The 21,251-nt window shown below is 39.3% G+C and overlaps 1 protein-coding gene across 4 annotated transcripts in view; it reads left to right on the top strand.

The window, feature by feature from the left end:
• The window catches only part of PPM1L (protein phosphatase, Mg2+/Mn2+ dependent 1L), a 293,098-nt gene that overhangs the window by 154,820 nt on the left and 117,027 nt on the right, over positions 1 to 21,251 (top strand). The gene's annotated exons all lie outside the window — the stretch shown is intronic.

The raw sequence follows: 21,251 nt of genomic DNA on the forward strand, positions 1-21,251 counted from the left end.
TTAATGTTTGTTTACTTTTGAGAGAGAGAGAGAGACACACACACACAGAGCATGAGCAGAGGGGCAGAGAGAGAGGGAGACGACAGAATCCAAAGCAGGCTCCAGGCTCCGAGCTGTCAGCACAGAGCCTATGTGGGTCCCGAACCCATGAACTGAGAGATCATGACCTGAGCTGAGTCAGACATTTAACTAATGAGCCACCCAGGTGCCCCTAGATATAATCTTTTCACATGTTCCTAGGACCACATACTCTCTAACTTAAAATGATCTATATTGAATTGGAATATTTCAGTGTCTACCTTAAAGTCAACTCTCATGAAGTCATAGTTTCTACAGTAGTAAAAACTGAAAACATTTATGCATTTTTGGCATTTGCCAGTAAGCAAACTTATGTATCAACTTTTCTTTTTTCTTTTCTTTTCTTTTCTTTTCTTTTCTTTTCTTTTCTTTTCTTTTCTTTTCTTTCTCTCTTTCTCACTTTGCTTTGCTTGCTTTTCTTTCCTTTTCTTTAGTTTTCTTTCCTTTTCTTTAGTTTTCTTTTCTTTTCTTTTTTCTTTTCCTTTTCTTTTCTTTTCTTTTCTTTTCTTTTCTTTTCTTTCTTTTCTTTTCTTTTCTTTTCTTTTCTTTTCTTTTCTTTTCTTTTCTTTTCTTTTCTTTCGAACCACCTCTGTGCCAGGCACTGTGCTAGGCAAAAGGAATGTAATCATTGTTGAGGCAAACATGGATTCTCTCTTCTTAAAGCATATGATAAAGTTGGGTTGACCATATCCTAGTAGTAAAATTGGGGACTATGGGGCAAGTATTTATATATTGGGGCTGATTTCTGCCAATGAATAAACTACCTCAAGGTACTAATTTTCTCCTTCTCTGGAGTGAAACTAATGCCTGTTCTGTTGGAGTTGCTATAAAATTAACTTGGAGATAATTACTAGCAAACAACTAGAATTTGTGTTTGGTTACATCAAGAGTAACCTCATGGAACAAAGAAAAAAGTTCACTTCTGAAAGCAATCAGTTTATTCCCTATTCACTAATGAGCTTTATGTTAAAATGATGCTACTTTGCCTTTTAAGACCTTACTATCAGATATCACAATAAAGCTTGCTCATTGGATATTGGAACAAGTCACACAGTACAGAACCATTTAGGCCAATTCCTGCCTTATTTCCACTTGGAAAATTTTTTGAATGGAACATTTATCATTCTGAAAGAACTTCATGTGAAAACTCCATGTTTTACTTCCTGATTCTCAAGAATTTATTTAGCATTTAAGAATTTAGAAGTTTTTCTAATCAGTCAAGATGACTTAAAAAATGTGGCCTTATTTTCACAAGTTTTAGGTCATTAAATAGTATATGCAAATGGGTTTCTAAGTGGGTTCAACTCATGGCAACACTTGGGAAATAGCTTTATTCTTCTCTCACTACTGCTCTCAAGTGACATAGCATCAAAGGATATGGAAATAGGTCCTAGAAGATTAAACAGAAAAGTGGTTAGCCATTAGGAATATCAGTTTCCTCTTCAGTCATTATTTTTAAATGAATATTGAGGAGAATCAGATGCTACCTGTGTTTGATAGGACCCAAGAATGATTCTCTGCTAGGCAAAATAGTCTTTTTCAACAAAGCATGTCAGGGTGCATTTGAACCTTGGAGAATAATAAAGTCTCAGGATGATCTTTTCCTGGAACTCTGGAAGTCCTGACACCTTCACGAGATGTTTTTTTTTCTTCTCAGGGGAAGCAGATGGAATTAACAGACTCCGTTATCTGCTATTCTTAGGCAAGCTAAACCACGATTTGTGCTCCCCTTTCCCAAGAGGATGAGATACTTTAGCAAAAAAAGATAATTTTTTTTGCAAATGCAGTTAAAAGTCTCTCTTTAGAAATTATAATCACTGTTTCTGTTTCTTTTAAAAAGAGTATAAGGTTTACCTGCTCTCCCAAATGATGAAAGAGGATGTGATTGGATGTTGTCAGTGAGCCACAACTTCTGCCCCAGGGAAAATAATTACCCTCTTAGGAATAGTCAGTTGGTTGCTCCCGAAGTGCTTGGCTATGGGCTATGAGTAAAACCCAGCCACATCAGCTTGAAGCCTAGAAAGATTGGATACATTGAAGAATCCAATTTTTTACAGAAGGTTAGAAGCAGTGTGGGTAATAACAAAAGATTGTATTTGAGAGGGATATTTAAAACTTTTGTTTTTTCTCTTTTTATATCCTGAATCTTCCAGAATCAAAGGAAGGTATAGCCCAGAGAGGAAATCATCTGTAGTTTTGGCATGTTCTATCATAGTGAATGAGAGAAGCAAATCTAGCCAGCCAAGTCTAGCCTGATAATGAATGGGGCAACTTCCAGATGGTGGAATTCAGCACGCACCTACCTACCTATATTGTTCTCTAGGACAATATAAAATAGTTTAGTAAGTCACAGAGCTTAAGTGTTAGAAAAATGCAGCATTCTCCATATAGTTGATGCCTGGAAAAACGTTTGCTGTTTCAAGGCTTGACAGAGGTACTGACATATGTCCTCCTTAATCTAAATGTAATATATAGCACTTCATGGCATATCATAAAGAAAAATCTCTAGAGCAGAGGGAGCAGTTATATAATAGTAAGGCTGACTTCTCCATATGGGACCAAGATAGGTCAGTTATATTTTTGCAAAATGAACCTAAAATTACAAGCTAAATTCTGACTTATGTCTGGTGATAGGAAATAATTCACATTTAGATTTCCTCACAGATATGTTATCCTTCTGTCAGCTGTTTACTGACATGAAACCTCATTGTAGAAAAGCTAGAGGTTCGGGGCGCCTGGGTGGCGCAGTCGGTTAAGCGTCCGACTTCAGCCAGGTCACGATCTCGCGGTCCGTGAGTTCGAGCCCCGCGTCAGGCTCTGGGCTGATGGCTCGGAGCCTGGAGCCTGTTTCCGATTCTGTGTCTCCCTCTCTCTCTGCCCCTCTCCCGCCCGTTCATGCTCTGTCTCTCTCTGTCCCAAAAATAAATAAAAAACGTTGAAAAAAAAAAAATTAAAAAAAAAAAAAAAAAAAAAAAAAAGAAAAGCTAGAGGTTCATTTTTACCTAGCTCAGCAACAATGTGTAAAATGACTATTTTCTCCTGTTTGTTTTATATTCCCTTTAAGAATAAACTGCATCTGTCCAAACAAATTCAACTTGTAAAAAATCAGAAAATCAGGAAGCTATTCCTAATCATTGAAATCAGCTCTTAGAATTTTAAATATGGAAACTACGTGTTATTATCAAATGAGAAGCAGTCGTGACCGTTTGCAACAGCCGCTGTTCTGCAAATCTGATATACCAGTTCACTAAAACCCCTATTTATAAGTGTCACATTTGCATGCATAAAATTGAACTGCTCATTCCAATTCATGCTGCCAGTGAATTTTGGAAGGAGGAATCATGAGATTTTTGAGAGGCTCTTTATTTTATTTAGTATCCATATGTTATGGAGCACATAGATGGAAATACAATATAGTTGTACTTTAAGCTAGCCATTTGGTGATCAAAACAACGTTTGAGTCGAGTTTGGCATATTCTGATTTTGTCATTATTAACAAAATTTGTGGTTTTGAATTTTTATAGCAGTTGTCCTTGGGTCCTCAGGGGGCTGTTTTGTTGTAAACTAGTCCACTATTGCTGGAAGGGGAATACCAGACTCTTTTCATTCTTTATCTCAATAATTTTTTACATCTGTATCATTATTAATAAGGATAAAAAGAACTACCTTATATTTTTAGAGAGCTTAAGATTTAGTCATACTTAGTGTTTTGTTTTTTTTTTTTTACACCCAACATGGGGCTTGAACTCACAACCCTGATATCAGGAGTCACGTGCTCCAGTGACTTAACCAGCCCAGCACCCCTAGTCATCGTTATTATATCATGTAGTTTCTTCACATAAAATTGGTGATACAGCTAAAGCAGATATTTTGAAGGAGGGAATTGAAGTCTAGAGAGTAAATGACTGGTCCAGGTTTGAAGAATTAGTTAAGACTAGAGCCAGCCAGCCAGAAACCCTGCTCCTTCTGCTCTTACAGGGTGCTAGCATTCTTTACAGGACGGTCTTGACAGAGTTGATGGGGGTAGATGGTTGTGTCTGCTTCTCTGCCAATTTTAAGTCTAATGAATTCCTCTCTTGCTGGAGGGCTGCAGCAGCACCCTCCTTTATGCTTTCTGAACCTTAACAGGTTGCACCATGCATTTTGGTACTTGATTAGAATTCTAGAATTGGGGAACAAAAACTTAGATCATCTAGCCAAGGCCTTTGTTCAAATGAGTGGAGTGAAGAAGCTGCTGTGTTTGAGATGCAGCAGCTAATAAATAGTAGTCCTGGAACCAGAACTCCTCTATCCTATCTCTTTCCACCACATGAATTGTTCTCTGTAGTTTCATTTCGATAAGCCAGACTCCACACCAAGAATTTAAGCTTTTGGAGGACAGGGACTTCTTAGATCTCCCCATGACCATTCCACAGTGCTGAATACATTCCCAAGGTCATGGAAGTGCATACTGAATTGATTTCGGAGCAAAAGAATTCTGCTAGTTGTGCTGGCTCTGGCTCCCTCCAGCCAAGTGCTTGTGGGGGGGAAGGGGGGAGATATTTGTCTCAGTTTGACAAGTCCTTTTCTGGCTCTGCTGTGAATGTGCTATAGCAATGGTGGCTGTGGGTGATGGATACAAAGTCAAGTACTAATTTCACAGGACTGCACTCTTTCCTAAATAGATGGTCATCATGAAAATATTCTCCTGAGCCTCCTTGTTTGTAGTACTGGGTGTGTAGAGCATGGATTGATAGAGGGACTTCTTTAAGAGGCAAGGCACTCATGCTTGTTTCATTTCAAGTATATTCCAAGGAGCTTGTTATAGCCCTATAAATAATCATTGATCCTTCCAGGATGCCTCACAGCAAGTGTTTCTGTTCTGCAGATGAATCAAGAAAGTGAGAGTTGTTAGGTTTTCTACCTAAGGCAAATGGGTTGATACTGTGCAAGCAGATAGATACTCTGAAGGACGATGGGGCAGGAGGCCTTTCTCTGCATCTTTGCCTTTGCCAGATGTGTGTACAAGGAACATCCCATGCCTGAAGGGAAGATAGAAAACTCTAACCTGTGTCACTTTAATACACCAACATCAGCAAAGGCCCAGAATCAAAGCTGGCTGTGTTATCTCTTCTAACCAGAAGCTCTCTCAGGAAAGTACAGTTGGAAAAGCAAAATAATTTCCAGTTGTGTCTTTGAAGTTGTCTGGTGTGTTATCATGGGTTTTTAATACCTACTGTGGATATTTTTAAAATAGAGAGAAATTATAAGGTGATAAATAGAGGAACTGTTTGAACAACTACATCTGAGGCCTAAAAAGTAACCTACATAAAATTTTATTTTCCTCCTTTACTTTGCAGCTGTGTCTGTATTCTGATGCTGGAGAATTTTCTTTTTAAATTAGAGACTTATACATGCTGGTAGTGAAACTGTTAATACATTATGTGATTTTTATACCATGAAGTTTCTCATTTTTATGAGATCTATCATTTCCTTTGCGCGTGCACGTGTGTGTGTGTGTGTGTGTGTGTGTGTGTGTGTGTGAGTGTGTTAGTGATTAACATGTCTATAAGAAAATCTATTTGCTTCAGTCTTCTCCTGTGGCTGGTCAAATGAATCTTGCCACTCATGGCTCATTTTAATTGGTGACTATATGAGTTTATTATACTAATTTTTCTGTTCTTTTGTCAGGCCACTACTGGGCAGTTCAATGGTTTAGTTCTATTTTGGGGCTCCTACACGAGCAATACAGCAAGAGAAGAGTGCCTGGCATGTAGCAGGTAATAGGTGCTCAGTAAATGTACATTGAATGAACTAAATAAACTGCAGAATGAATAACTCCAGAGCCAATCACAAAATATGGAATACATCAGTTAATGACCTATTTTAGAATCATAGAATGCTATAGCAGGAAGTGACATTAGAGGTCACTTAATCTAGTTTCCTATTAGGAGATATCAAATGAACTAGATCTGTTTGCTATAGAAAAGCTTTTTTTTTTTTTTAAATATTAATTTAATTTTGAGAGACAGAGGGAGGGAGAGAAGAGAATGAGTGGGGGAGGGGCAGAGAGAGAGAGGGAGACACAGAATATGAAGCAGACTCCAGGCTCTGAGCTGTCAGCACAGAGCCCCTGTGAGGCTCAAGCTCAGAAGCTGTGAGATCATGACCTGAGCCAAAGTTGGACACTTAACCGACTGAGTTACCCAGGCACTCTTGCTCTAGAAAATCTTTTTAAAGAGATTTGGAGTATTGGAAAGGATTCTAGGTTTACAGACAGCTAGATGATCTAGGCGCCATGCCAGCTAACCACTTGCTTTTTTGCATGACCCTGGAGATACTACTCAGTGTTTGCCCTCTTAAGGATAAAATGAGACAATGGATGCAAATTGTAGGGTTCATGTATTTCATCTCCCTCCTACCCTTTTGCACTTTTAGCAACAAATGACACACCCATCCTGAACACTGGGCACAGGGCCTGGTACCTCACCTAAACTGAACACAGCTATTGGTCTAGGAGGTGGAAACATGATTGAAGCAGGACCAGTGTTAAAAAACAAAATTCAACCAAGTATATTTGAAGGTTGAGTTGGCTTTGTTAACGCTTCATGAATTGGGCAGCATCCCATCTAGCAAGTAGGTTGGGAACTCTTGAGGAGTTCTTCAGAGTGTAAGCTTTTCTGTAGAAGGAGGGTGAGTCAAGAAAGTCGGTAGCGAAAAAGGATTGTTCCAGGCAAGGGCAGCTAGCTTTCCCTTAGGGGAAAAAGCAAGGGATCTTATCACACAGCTTACCTCATCTCTTTTGGGGGATGGAGAGGGCTCAGGAGGCAGACTCTTTGGTGCTGATCAAGAAATTCCTGACTGACCAGTTAAGACTACATTTCTGGGGGAGGTTGAAACAAATTGGATTATGTATTAAGCCCCAGTTTGGGGACTCTGCCAGAGTGACACCATTTTGGGCCTGTGGTTTTCTTTTTAATACCAGTTAGTCTTTCTGTGGGATTCTTCAAACCAAACCTGACAAGGCCCATTCTTTTAGTCCTCAGTTGCAGTAAGGACTTGAGCTTGGAACTGCTAGTGGTCAGCCCCAACTTTCCTACTCCCACTGTTGGAGAGAGTAAGAGGACAGACAGTAATAGAGATAAAGGGGAGGGGAGGCTTAAGTTCCTTGGCCCTGAGGAAGCCTCTTGTTTTTGCTGCAGTTTTCCTCCTTGCTAACCTCAAAATTCCTATTTAGGACGTAAGGTGTAGGGTATTAGTTTACTAAGGCTGCCAAAATAAAGTAGCACAGACTGACGGCTAAAGAGCAGAAATTTATTTTCTCACAGTTTCAGATGCTGGAGGCCAAAATCGAGGTATTGGCAGGGTCAGTTTCTTCTGAGGCCTCTCTCTTTGGCTCGTAGATGTCTGACTTTTCTCTGTGTTCACAGGGTCTTCCCTCTGTGGGTGCCTATGTCTTAATCACCTCTTCTTATAAGGGCACCAGTTATAATGGATTAGAACCCGCCTTAAGAACCTCATTTTAACTTTATTACCTCTTCAAAAGCCCCGTCTCCGAATACAGTCACATTCTGGGGTACTGAGGGTTAGGACTACAACATATGAATTTTAGGGAATACAACTCAGCTCATAACAGGCATTTTGTTGGATTTCTATGACTTCCTACTGAAAGAGTGTCAGTTAATCTGGTAACCATAAATTGAATAAACAAGATTCATGGGATCTAGTCAGAAAGCATCTTTTGTTTCCCACTGCCCATTAGAATCTGTTCAATAGAGGAAGTTCTTTCCCTGCCCGAGCATGAAAACTTGGGCAGTCGCATGACTTTTCTGATAATTTATAAGGAATGCACTTGATTACAGTGACTTTTAAGTTATAAATACAAGCTCAGATCAGAGAGTAGAAAGGCCAGTTTGATGAGGTAATCAAAACTTCAAACTTGATTTGAAATTAAATCTTCTCTTTGCTTCTGTCCCCCCACTAAGGCTTTTGACAGTTGGGAATCCTGCCTTAAGTTTCTGATCTCACTAGAGTGTAAGCTGGAAAAGGAAGGAAAAGAAGGAGAGAGGGGCAAGGAAGTGCTTCTTGATGGGTTAGTGACACAAAATGGCTTTATGCTCTCAGTGTCTCATAAGTGCTTTCTCCCCTGGTTTCTTTGTGAGTTTTTCAGCCACAGCAGTAGATGCCCCTATGTTTTACTTATTTGTAATGCAAGCAGTGCATTTTCCTTACCTCCTGGTTTTTAGCAGGTCTGCTCCATACAGGTGCCACTGTGGGGTCCTTTTACCCTTCGAGGCAGCCCTCTTGAGCAGGACCTAAGTGGCTTCAGTCTAGCTCTCTCCCCCATGTGGCCCACATCTGTCCCAGGAGGTCATCTGTTCCCTGGACAGACTGATAGAATAGGCCTGTCTGGCATGGTCATGTCACCCACCTTCAGCTCTTGCTCCCGTCCCTTTTCCAGGCAGGAGTCAGACCTACTTCCCCCATATACTCCTAACTGGGGCACATGCTAGGCTTTCTCAGTGGCCCTCTCAAAGCCCCTCTGTCCTGACCCGAAGCGAGTGGAGATGCATCCTTCCTTCTGGGTTATGTGTGAGAACGGACACATAACATGGCACTTTCCCACGAAATCGCCCTCAGAAACCCTTCATTTTCATTCTCTTGACCCTCTCATTTTGTATGTGGGTTAGGGCTTTTTAGAATCACAGGGCGGGTTGTTAAATGCTGCTCTGACAAATGTGGATGTGGGCCTGGACTTCAAGTTGGAATGTCTTGACCACTATGTCTTGGTATCTCGGTTGGAACTTCCAATTTAACAGATGTTAAACAAAAACAAAAAACAAAAACAAAAACTGTGTAAACTGTGAAGTGCTACAAAAACGTAGGGAATTAACTCCCTTTGCCTTGAGGAGGTACTCAATAAGATAGAACAGAGAATAAAATGTGGCTGTACTTCTTGAAGAAGCAAACATCTCCAAGAGACTTATGTAGGTTGGTCTGGGCAACTTCACTTTCTGTCTAATTAATACATACCTCACTACTTAGTTAAGGTAGAATTGTTAATAATACGCACACTGCTCTCCTGACTTCATGTGCAAATGGCAGTAATCAAGACAGTAGGGGACAAACATTTGAATGAGAGATGAGAGTCACCCGTGGAGCCAGCATTTCTCTCTCAGTTTACACAGGCTGCACTTAGCACAAACACACACCATGTCCACCCATTCAGTGTGTTTTGGTGGTTATGGTGCTTTGCAAAAGCGTATAGACTGAACATCTAATACTTCACTCAAAGGAGCACTTTCTTCACTGAAGGGTTGGAGAAATTGTCAGAAAAGTAGAGAGCCCGTGGGAAACTGCACCGATCACTCGGAATCCACAAGTCCTCATTCATCCATTTAGCTCATTCATGTAGTTATTTACTGGACACCTACTTTTCCCAGGTGTTTATGCTAACCACTCAATCTGTAGTGGTCAGTTAAACCCGCAGGGCTTGCAGTCTAATAGGGGAAACAGACAAACACTTAACTGTACAGTGGCAAACTGTGCTAAGTGACAAGAAGAATAATGCCAGGACAGGGGAGGGCAGGGATCTCCTGCCTTCATTTGGGGTTTAGGTGGGGGAGGCATTCTTGGCAGAGGAAGTATGAAGGGTGGGTCCCACTATCTGTCCAAGCCTGTGGTTCCCATGTATTCCTAATTAAATAGTAGTAGCCAGGGGGCGCCTGGGTGGCTCAGTCGGTTAAGCGGCCGACTTCGGCTCAGGTCACAATCTCGCGGTCCGTGAGTTCGAGCCCCGCTTCGGGCTCTGTGCTGACAGCTCAGAGCCTGGAGCCTGTTTCAGATTCTGTGTTTCCATCTCTCTCTGCCCCTCCCCTGTTCATGCTCTGTCTCTCTCTGTCTCAAAAATAAATAAACGTAAAAAAAAAATTTTTTTTAATAAATAGTAGTAGCCAGTAATTCTAAATGAAATATTACATTTGATTAGGACATGTGTTTTTTAAGGGTACCACTCAGGCCTTTTCTTCCAAATGTTATTTTCTTCAGTTGGTGCTCTACCCTTTTCCCACACAGAGCTTAGAATTTGTTTAAAAAGACTACTCTGGGAGAGATCGTTGTTTATTGGAATAGAAGTTTATGTGTAATATTTTCTCTAAGTGGTCAAATCTGCCCTCTCAGAGCTTCTTGTTATCAGAAATCTGAAGAGCTGTCCCAGAGGAGTTATTCTTTTGTTTTCCACTTTCTCATTCTGTGTAGTTAATCCCTCTTATTTATTCCATTTCAAAGCAGGGAACTCAGGGAAGGGGAGGGGACGGAAGGAAGAGTGAGGAAAGCCATTTTGAGCATGAATGGTTTACTAATAAGAATGTCTTCTCCAAAAACAAATCACTTAACGTTTTCTTCAAGAAAGCAAGAAAGTGAATATGGTTACGAACATATTGTGAACACAGAGCTATTTGGCTAGACAGAAATGTGAGGTACAATGTCTGCTTGACATGTGGATGATACCTGCCCAAGCCAGCCAATTGTCAGTATTATTTGATAAAATGATTCTTGAATGCTCTCTGACATGGGAGAAGTAGCACTGGGAAGTGCGTTAAGAAACTTGGTTTATAGGGGCGCCTGGCTGGCTCAGTCAGTTGTGCATCTGACTTCAGCTCAGGTCATGATCTCACGGTTTGTGGGTTCAAGCCCTGCATTAGGCTTTCTGCTGTCAACACAGAGCCCACTTTGGATCCTCTGTCCCCATCTCTCTCTGCCCCTCTGAAGACTCTCTCTCTCAAAATAAATAATTAAACTTAAAAAAAAAAAAGAAACTTGGTTTATGACTTCTGTCTTGCCACTGACTAGTGGTTGTCCTTGGTCATCACTTGATGGTATCTATCTCCACGTCCTTAGCTACAAGATGAGGGTAGTGGTAATACCTGCCACACTACCTCTCAAGTTTGTTGTGGAGAATAAGTGCAGTAACCTTAACATGTTTTTGATAATAAATACTTTCACACTGGATAAATCATTATCATTACCATCTGTCTGTTTTTAAATTTTTTTAATGTTTATTTTTGAAGGAGAGAGAGATAGAGAGTGAGGTGGGGGGGGTGGGGGCAGAGAGAGAGACACAGAATCCGAAGCAGGCTCCAGGATCTGAGTTGTCAGCACAGAGCCTGATGAGGAGCTCAAAACCACAAACCACAAGATCATGACCTGAGCTGAAGTCGGACGCTTAACCGATGGGTCACACAGGTGCTCCCTGGGCACTCAGTCTTATACTGATTGTGATCACTCTTCCACAAAGTCCTCCTTTTAGTTTCTAACCTTCCTTGCCTTAGTTTTCTTATTTCCTTTTTCTTTTCACAGAAGTAAAATTTAGAATATATTTGATTTATAAAGCCACATGTGAGTCCATGAAGATAAGGTTCTATGGTTGATATTACTTTGGTTCTGATGTATATTAGCTGTAAGATGCTGGAGCAGTTGTCTGCCATTTATGTTGGGCTAGGGGATCTTTTTCTAAGATGCCTTCCATGGTTTTTCTTGTTCAAATTCAGAAGAGTATCATTAAGAACAAACCCAAAGTTGGGGAGCCTGTTTCAGATTCTGTGTCTCCCTCTCTCTCTGCCCCTCTCCCTCTTGCGCTCTGTCTCCTTCTCAAATATAAGTAAACATAAAAAAAATAAGAACAAATCCAAAGCAACACAAATATTGGCAGGTCTGGCAAAAGCCCTGAAGATCATAGAGAACGACAAACTGATGAATTCTAAAGTTGTCAATGATCAGTGGAAATAATGCCGTGGGACCTGGCTAACATTCTGTTTCTATTCAGTGGGTGGATATCACCCTTACTTGAAGACAGAGTTCAGTTTTGGTCACTGCATTTAAAGAGGGTGGTGGAGAAAGTGGCATATGATAATGAGTAGCAACAGAATGGAAAATGGGTCCTTTCCATAGGAACAGGTCAAGTTTAAGGGGTTGGATATAACATTTCTTGGTTGAACCACCCGGTTTTATAATTCTGTGGCTCCTAGTTATTGCTTTACTTTTTCTATTTTTTAATTTCTTCTTTTGACTAATATACGTTTTTATTCCATTCCATTGCTTTATCGTGCTACTTTGTTTTGTTTTGTTTTAAAGACAGAGTGTGCATACATGGGTGGGGGAGGGGCAGAAGGGGAGAGAATCTCAAGCAGGTTCCACGCTCAGCACAGAGCCTGACGCAGGGCTCAGTCCCTCGACCCTGAGATCATGACCTGAGCTGAAATTGAGAGTCTGATGCTTAACCAACTGAGCCACCCAGGCGCCCCTGTTCTACTTCTTTATCCTATACTCATTTATTATTGTCTTTTGGATGCAATTTTAAGTTGACACTTATTTGTTCAATTTCTTTAATTTCTCATTTACTCAGCACTTAATTTATTTTCTTGTTTTTTATTCATATTGTTATAATCTTCCCCCATTCTCACACACAACCTGTTCTGTTTTTTACTTTATCATTTCTTTGTTTCCTTGTATCCCCAGTGACAAAAGAGGGACGCTGGTATCAGGGTGAGCCCCAGAAGTTCTAATCCAGGGTTTATTCACTGCTCTGGTACAGTGGGGGGCACAATATGGAATCTGGAGTAAAATAGCAGGAGACAACTAAAAGTTCTAATGACAGGGGCTCCTGGGTGGCTCAGTCGGTTGAGCGTCCAACTTTGGCTCAGGTCATGATCCTGCAACTTGTGAGTTCGAGCCCCGCGTCGGGCTCTGTGCTGACAGCTCGGAGCCTGAAGCCTGCTTCGGATTCTGTGTCTCCCTCTCTCTCTGCCCCTAACCCACTTGCATTCTGTCTCTGTATCTCTCAAAAATAAATAAACATTAAGAAAAAAAAGTTCTTATGACAGCTTAATTTTTTAGGTAATCACCTGGGTCAATTTTTCTGGCACTCATTTTCCTCATTTAAAAAATACTGATTCTTTGCCTTTCAAAGAACTGCAAAGATTAATGAGATGATGAGTATGACAAGTCTTGCCCAGTGGTTGGTACATAAGCCTTAATTAAATGTTATATCTTTCCCTTAATCACACATACCTGCTCATTTTAGTATCTGTGACACACACACACACACACACACACACACACACACACACACACCTTTCTCTCTGGATTGACAACCTATATCAGTTTTCTTTCTGTCTTTTCCTCTGATCCCTATATACTTACTCTTTTTGCCTAGTTACTACATACTCAAAACCAAAGTCAAATGTATGAAAAAGATGCAAAATAAAAACATCAGGAAACAATCAGTTAAACAAATCCTTGGTTGATTTTTTTTTTTTTTAATTTTTTTTTTTTCAACGTTTTTTATTTATTTTTGGGACAGAGAGAGACATAGCATGAACGGGGGAGGGGCAGAGAGAGAGGGAGACACAGAACCGGAAACAGGCTCCAGGCTCCGAGCCATCAGCCCAGAGCCTGACGCGGGGCTCGAACTCACGGACTGCGAGATCGTGACCTGGCTGAAGTCGGACGCTTAACCGACTGCGCCACCCAGGCGCCCCAATCCTTGGTTGATTTTAATTAGCAAGACAGATTATTTAGAGTATGTAAATGTGGAAATGTACGTACTCTATTCTGATAATCACAGCTTACCTACAATACTTCATATCTCCCAAGAACTAATATTTAATCATTTGTTCTAACTTCTTTTTTTTTTTCAAATCAAAAAGTCGCTCGGCTTCTAATCACTTAGACTATTGCATAAATTAAGCAAACTGTCCCTTTACTAAAGGTAACTTCTAAGTGTTATGTGTTTAGGATTTTCCACAGGCTGGAGAGGATTTTTTTTAATGTTTATTTATTTTCGAGAGAGACAGAGACAGAATGCGAGTGGGTTGGGGCAGAGAGAGAGGGAGACACGTTATCCGAAGCAGGCTCCAGGCTCTGAGCTGTCAGCCCAGAGCCCTATGTGGGTCCTGAATCCATGACCTGATAGAGCATGACCTGAGCCTAAGTCGGCCACCCAACTGACTGAGCCACCCAGGTGCCCCATACCATCTGTCTGTTTTTGAGTTTTCTGTTCATGACTGATCTTAGCCTATAAAACCATTCTCCCCAAGTTCATTTACCTTGAGGCTGAGATTTCTGACATCTTACCTGTGTACCTGGCTGGGTAAAAGTTTTCTGACATGCTGCCACTCATGCAGGGATCCCTCATGGTGTATATGACAAAGTATACCTTTTGAAGCACAAGAGAACTGGGTTTGAATCTCAGCCCCGTTATTTACTGCTAAGTGACCCTGGGGGTGGGGGAATTACTCTTTCTGTGCTTCAGTTTCCTCATCTGTGAAATGGCTGTGAGGAATGAAATGGTACAAATTATGAAAACACTTACCACACTGCCTGGTGTTAGGATAGGCTTTTCAGAAATGCTAGCTCTCTTCTTTAAAACAAACAGTGTGGAACCCAGGATTTGCAAAACAGGTTTTTGTTAAGTAAAAGGTTCCATCCATGAGGGGTTATGATGAATACAAATTCAGTTTTTTTTCAAATGGTGCTGTAGCCAAGAAAATGAAGCACTCTGTACTAGCTTTCTGATAAAATCATATTTTAAAATATTTTAGTATTTAGAAATATCAGAAGAGGCCATTTATTTTTATGTTATTGCAATTTGAAATTTTACCACTTGAGTAAATTAATTTTTTTTAAACGGGGTTTATCTCTTACCATTTTTCAGAAAAGTTTGAAAATTGTTTACAAAATGAAGCCCAACAGAAAACAAAGCAATTAAAAATGTAATTGGAAAAAAAATAAGATAAGTGGCTAGCTATCCTCAGAGGCCTGATGACAAGCCACAAAAAGTACCTCCAAGGGAAGAAAACAACGAGAGCCCTTGTTTTTTGCGTGTCTTGTGCGGGCAGTTTGCATTGTCCTCCTCGGAGTGTGCCCCACCTCCTTCCCTGCCCTGCCTCTTCACTATTTGTGGGAAAGGGGGCCCCGAGCTCTTGAGGTCGGTGGGAAATGAGCCAGAGCTGACCAAGAATTTGCAGCACACAAATAGAAAAGTGTACATTCTTTTTGTTGCCTTGACACTTTTTCCTGAATTGAGAGCTTCACATATTGCATCTGCATGTGTATTGTCTCTTGCCTGGGATATAACCGAACTTTCTTTATCTGAAATGTTTCTGGGCCAAGAGTAGTGAAACAGATGACTTCAGGCAATCCGATTACAAAAAAAAAGAAAGAAAGGACTTTGATACATAGCTTTCTGTTTATGAACTTAAAATGACTGAATTTCTCTTTTATAGACGTGCCTCTTGAGGAATGTGTTTAATGGAGGTTTATGCTCTTATGGATATTTCAACCTAATGGTGTAATTACCATATGTCATTAATCCTATTCCTACAGGGAATTTGTCTTCTCCTTTTTTTTTTTTTCCAAAGCTAGAGGGTAACAAGAGCAAATATTTTCAACTTTAGCACATAATTCATTTTAAATGTAATTTGACAAGTTGAGGATATGAAAAACAAGAAGTCAAGATGATCAGTTTTTTAAAAAGTGGAAACCATTAAACTGTGTTACAAAGAATGCCTCACAGCACCCTTCCCCCGTGCTGGTATTAATGTAAATGTAAAACAACTTCTAGCTGCATCTTCTATTTTTAGACTTTGATTTTCTGTAGGTTGCTTCTGTGCCAGCTCTGCTCTTCCCCACCCCGAATACTTTTTTGGTAGGTTTCCTGCTGTGACCAAAGTCAAATGACTGGAAATGAGGGAAAGTTAACATTTAAGGGGTACATTTAAGAGATTATACATTCGCTGTTCCTTTGCTCACTCTTTGGGAGAAGGAGGTAGTATGGGTCTTACTGGCTTTTTTTTTCTTCTTCTTTTTACCCGAGATTCTTTTATTACAAAAGTAATACGTACTCAGTGCAGAGATCCTAAAAAGTACAGAAAACTTGAAGGAAAATAAAATCACTTGTAATTCCTCCACCCGGAGAGAACTGCCATTGATCGTGATTCTGTGTAGTGGTATATACATCCTTGTTTTATGTGTCTGTGAGTTCACACCATAGGGCAGTTTGGTAAACTTTCTTTTTCAACTAGCAATATACTGTAAATATTTCACGTTGTTGAAACTTCTTCTCCATCACCATTTTTGACGGCTATATGGTATTCTGTCATTTCGATGTATCTAAGTATGGACCAAACGTATCTATCTGAAGACAAAAGCCTTCGTGTCCTGAACCCCGAAGGTAAGTCACAAGCCATTTAATTCGGGCACTAGTGAGGACCTGTGCATGAGTTGCTGAAGGCTGGGCTGCCGGGGCGGCCCAGGGGAGTCATCGGACTTTAACAAGGGACTGCATTGTTCCGTCCCTGTTTTCTTATGCCTGGTGCCTCACTTCCTTAGTGGCTGAAAAAACCCTGGGGAGAGGGTTTCTCAGGTATCATTGCTTAGAGTGAGCAAGATAATTTATATACAATTTTTTTCTGCCTTAAAGCCCTGAGAATGTGTACTCTGCAGGGACCGTTCAACTCCTTTTAATTATAAATAATGACTCCTGTGAACTTGATACTGATAGTCATTTAATTCTGTCATTCTGCAGGATGTAGCTTAGATTCTAATCTATTAATCTAATCTCTGCTCCAGCTCTATCTTTAAAGGATTGGGTAATTTTGCAACAGCCAGGATAACCCTTCTGGTGGGGAGGAGGCTAAGGGAATGCCTGGCTGCGTACATCCATATGTGTATATCAACGCCTCTTTCCTGTATTTGGTTTCTTGTAGTCAAAAGAATAGTGATCCGTCAGTTACAGTTTGCCGGTGCAGAAATGCTGCACTGCAGCAGAGACACTGGAAAATGTGAAGATAGCATGTGCTCAGGCAGTGCTGAAGTAGCGTTGTATAAATAGCGGATGCTGCCTTGTCCCGCGGCCTGGCGCTGTGCACCTCAGGAACCAAGAGGAGAATGGGCCTCAGTAAAGGAGTCCTAATTGCACCAAATCAAAGCTCATTGAGTCAGCCAGGTCATTAACTCCTTGATATTTAATTACTGGCTGCTCCACTGCTGGAAAATGTCATCAGGCCCGTGTACTAAATCAGCTCCTAAAGAATGCATTCTCCCTTTGAAGGGTTCATGTTTTATTGTACTGTAGAAAGATCAGAAAAACATTTTGACAATCCGGTAAAGCTGGAGGTGCCAGCTGCTGTGTCCCGAGCCACTAAGGAAGCCACCATTCTCTCTAAGGAGCCTCCATTGCTCTCCCAGGCCTGCCTGTAATGGCTTGCAAGGCCATGCAGAAGAAATTCGAAGATTTGGCAATAACCTAAGACTCACCCTGGTCAAATTTGAGGCGGATCCTTGATCTAGGCATTTTGTCTGTTCCTCTCCTCTATTACTTACAACTGTCTTGTGCAGGGAATTGGGGGAGAATTTTTAACTGAATTTCTTGACGTTACTTTAATGGCCCATATTCATTCAATCCTGGGCATATCAGTCTCATGACACATGAAGAACTTTTGCGGTATCTTCTCTACACAGCTTTAAGTGAACAGAGTCTGAAGAGGTTTTTAGTATTCCCAAGGGTGTGTTTGGTTTCGTGTTTTGAAAAATGATTTCAGTATCAATTGTTTTTTAACATACTACGTATTTTACTTTGTGTAATTATACCAGATAGCTAATGGCACAAACATTATAATGTAAAACAATCTAAAATATGAAGCATTAGAAATAGTTGTGAGATTTATGTTTCCCAGATGGGCTTAATAATTCCTGCCTAATAATGGCATATTTCTTTTTTAGGAGAGTTTAATTAATTTGCACCATAATTATTTTATTGGTCATGACCTTTTAAATTACTTTCTTATATTTTTTATCATTTTGCATAGCCGGAGCCCCATATGTATTAATAATTATGCAATGTTTGACAGAATAATTCTGAAGTAGAGAGAATTTCACTTGTGGAATTTTTGTGCTAAGTGGATATTTTTCCCTCCCAATTTTTGTTTACCTTCATTGCAATAATACATGTATGGTTCTTAGCTCGGTGCCTGGCCCATAGTAAATGCTCAATAAATGTTAGCAGTTTTGAGCATTTTCATTATAGTCACCAAAATATTTCAGTTCATTTTTTTACCTCTAGTGGCAGCTCGTGTGTTTTTGTTTGAAATAATTAAATTTCTGAGTATTTACATAGTCTCACAGAATTAAAAGAAAAGTAAACTCTCAATAAATTTTAATAAAATATGTTTCCCAGGAGCTAGTAAAATAATTTAAATTCATTCCAGAGTCATCTCTGAATTATAACTCTTCTCATTTATCATCCATTTCATTTGATGATAAAAGAATGCAAAACCACGTAAGGGAAATCTTTGACATAACTGGAATAAAATGTCTATTGTCTTGTTAAAACATTTCAACACTTTGTAGTATTTTAAAAATTCTATATTCATTTAGCTCCCAGATGTTTTATGCCCAAAAGTGCAATAAATTAGCATGAGTCATTGAATGGTACAAACTGTTATGCCACACATTCAGGTTATCCTTCTAAGTGTGTGTAATCCAATATTTAAAATATTGTTGAATATCATTTCTTACAGGTATAGATCTACATAAAGTTGAGAGTGTGTGGTTTTTAAGTTTGATGATTTCAATTTTTTAAAAAAAGGTTAGCATCAAGAGTGTTTACCCTAAGTGTTGTTTTTTTAAATTTTTACAAGTATTTCTTCTGCTCTACTCTTAAATCCTGACTGCTTATTAACATCATACTCTTGTATTGTTGAAAGCCAGTCACACTAGGTCTCATTTTTGCTGCCTTAGTTAAGACAAGAGAATTGCTATTCTTTAAGAAATGGATTTGTTCATTGCTGCTTATGTGACAGAAGGAATTTGAAGCCATGTGATTTCTTAGCTGGTTCTGTTAATTCAGTAATGGCTTCATACTGCCAATTGATGGCTTCTAAGTCACTAAAGCTAACACAGAGGTTTGTGAGAAATTCTGTTCCAATGATACATGAAAATATGAGCATATTTTTAACCATCTGGATGATCAATATGCCTTCTGTTGGTTAGGCTTATATAATTTAACCTGGAGAGATTACTACTTAATATGATACCTGCAAAAGAGAAAGTTTGCAAAACAGTTATTAGGAACCTATGAACTATTATTTTTCTTCTGCTATTTTCTACCAAATTATAATGAACTCTCAGGCTTTCTATGTTATATAGATCTTACACATTCTTTGTATCCTGACTTATATTACTCACTAGCACCTCCAAAGTAGGATGGTATGATAAAAGGAAATAATTAATAGATGATTGATAAAATTTTAGAATTCATAGAATAAAATTTAAGACACAAAAGGATTTTGAAGATCCTCCGACTCAGCATTTTCCCTTCAGCCCACTCCTCTGTCTTACCAATGAGGATACTGAAGACCAGAGATGTTCAAGAGCACACAGCTGCAGAGTGGGCCAATTGCAGTGTGACCTCGAACCTAGCTTTCCTATCTTGTTGGGGACTCCTTCCAGAAGAAGCTGGGAAATGGAACACTTCATTGTCCCACATTTTACTGTGGAATAGAATGAATTGCCCAAGGAAAGAATGCCTAGCCTACTTTCAAAGGTTTTTAAAGTAGGTGGGTGGTGGGGAGAGACTATGGCTAGAATGGGTCCCTACTGGGAAAGAACCCAAAGACAGACAACAGCACTCACTGCTCCACCATATTGTTTAGGATGAGTTCTGCGAATTAGCTGAGCAATTTATTTCTTAAAAAAACATCTATCTGTAAATTGGTTCAACTCTTTTTTTAAAGTTAGAGAACAATAACTCCATTTTTTATATACTCTCAAGCTTTGATCCATTTAATTCACAAGTCTATGAAATAGCTCAACAAGAATGTTATATTTCTTCCTTTTTCCACTGAGTATATTAGAAAAATGTTATCATATAGGTTGTTTTAACTCATTTCTTCCTTGATTATTCTGTACTTAAAGAGCAAGTGGATTCTACGGTTGAAATTTGCTAAGAGAGTAGAACTTAATTGTTACCACAAAAAAAAAAAAAAAAAGAAGAAGAAGAAGGAAGAAAAATGTCAAGTGATGGATGTGTTAATGAACTAGATGGGGGGAATCCTTTCACAATGTATTCACATATCAATTCACCATGAAATGTGCTACTTTAAATATCTTACAAATTTATATGTCAACTATACTTCAATAAAGCTGAAAAAAGGAACTGAAATTTGATTCAATAATACCTTGGAATTTCTCTGGGAAGTATTTAGTTTATAAAACCCCAAAGCATAATTAACTATGCAGCCTGGAATTTGTCTCTAAAAAAACTTTTAATCTCAATATGATAAAGTCCATTTAAGGGCCCTGTTAAGTAATTGTGTTTGAAAATAATTTATCTGTTTCCATGTGATTTAATTTAATGAACTTATATATCTACTTCAGGTCTTTCTCTGCCAGACTTTCCCCTTATCAATTCATCTTTCACACTGCTGCCCCACTTTATGTTTTAAATCACAAACCTGGTGGTCTATTCTTTTGTTTAAAACCCTTTAAGGAATTGTATATATTGTAGACTTTACAAGAAAATCCATTACAAACGACAGATTTAATAATTTGATCTCAGAACCAAATAGTGACTTGGGTTCAAATCTCAACTTTATCATTTACTAAGCTAAGCAAGTTAATTAACTTTTTTGGACCTTATGTGAAAATGGGTATAAAAATAGTACATATTTTTTAGAGTCATAATGAAAAGTAAATAAGATAATGAATTTGAATACTTGGCTTAGCATTCAGCATATAGAAACGTTTCAATAAATATTAGCTATTGCTGTTTATTATTGTTATAGAATTTATTTACTTATTTAATTTATGAGAGAGAGAGAGCATGCGTGAATGTTCAAAGGGGGAGGGGTAGAGGGGGAGGGAGAGAGAATTCTAAGCAGGCTCCATGCCCAGTGCAGACCCCCATGCAGGGCTCAATCTCACAACCTTGATATCACCAATTGATCTGAAATCCAGAATTGGAAGCTTAACCGACTCAGCCACTCAAGTGCCCCTATTATTATAGAATTTAAATTCGTAAGTATACATACGGGGTCCCAAGTATACATACATGATTCTGCCTTTTGTTCCACGTTTTCCTCTCCCTTGAAACATACATATAGACTCTTCACTCCAGCCCTTAAACCCAATTTAAC

This window comes from Neofelis nebulosa, chromosome 5 (assembly GCF_028018385.1).
Source record: "Neofelis nebulosa isolate mNeoNeb1 chromosome 5, mNeoNeb1.pri, whole genome shotgun sequence".
NCBI lineage: Eukaryota > Metazoa > Chordata > Mammalia > Carnivora > Felidae > Neofelis > Neofelis nebulosa.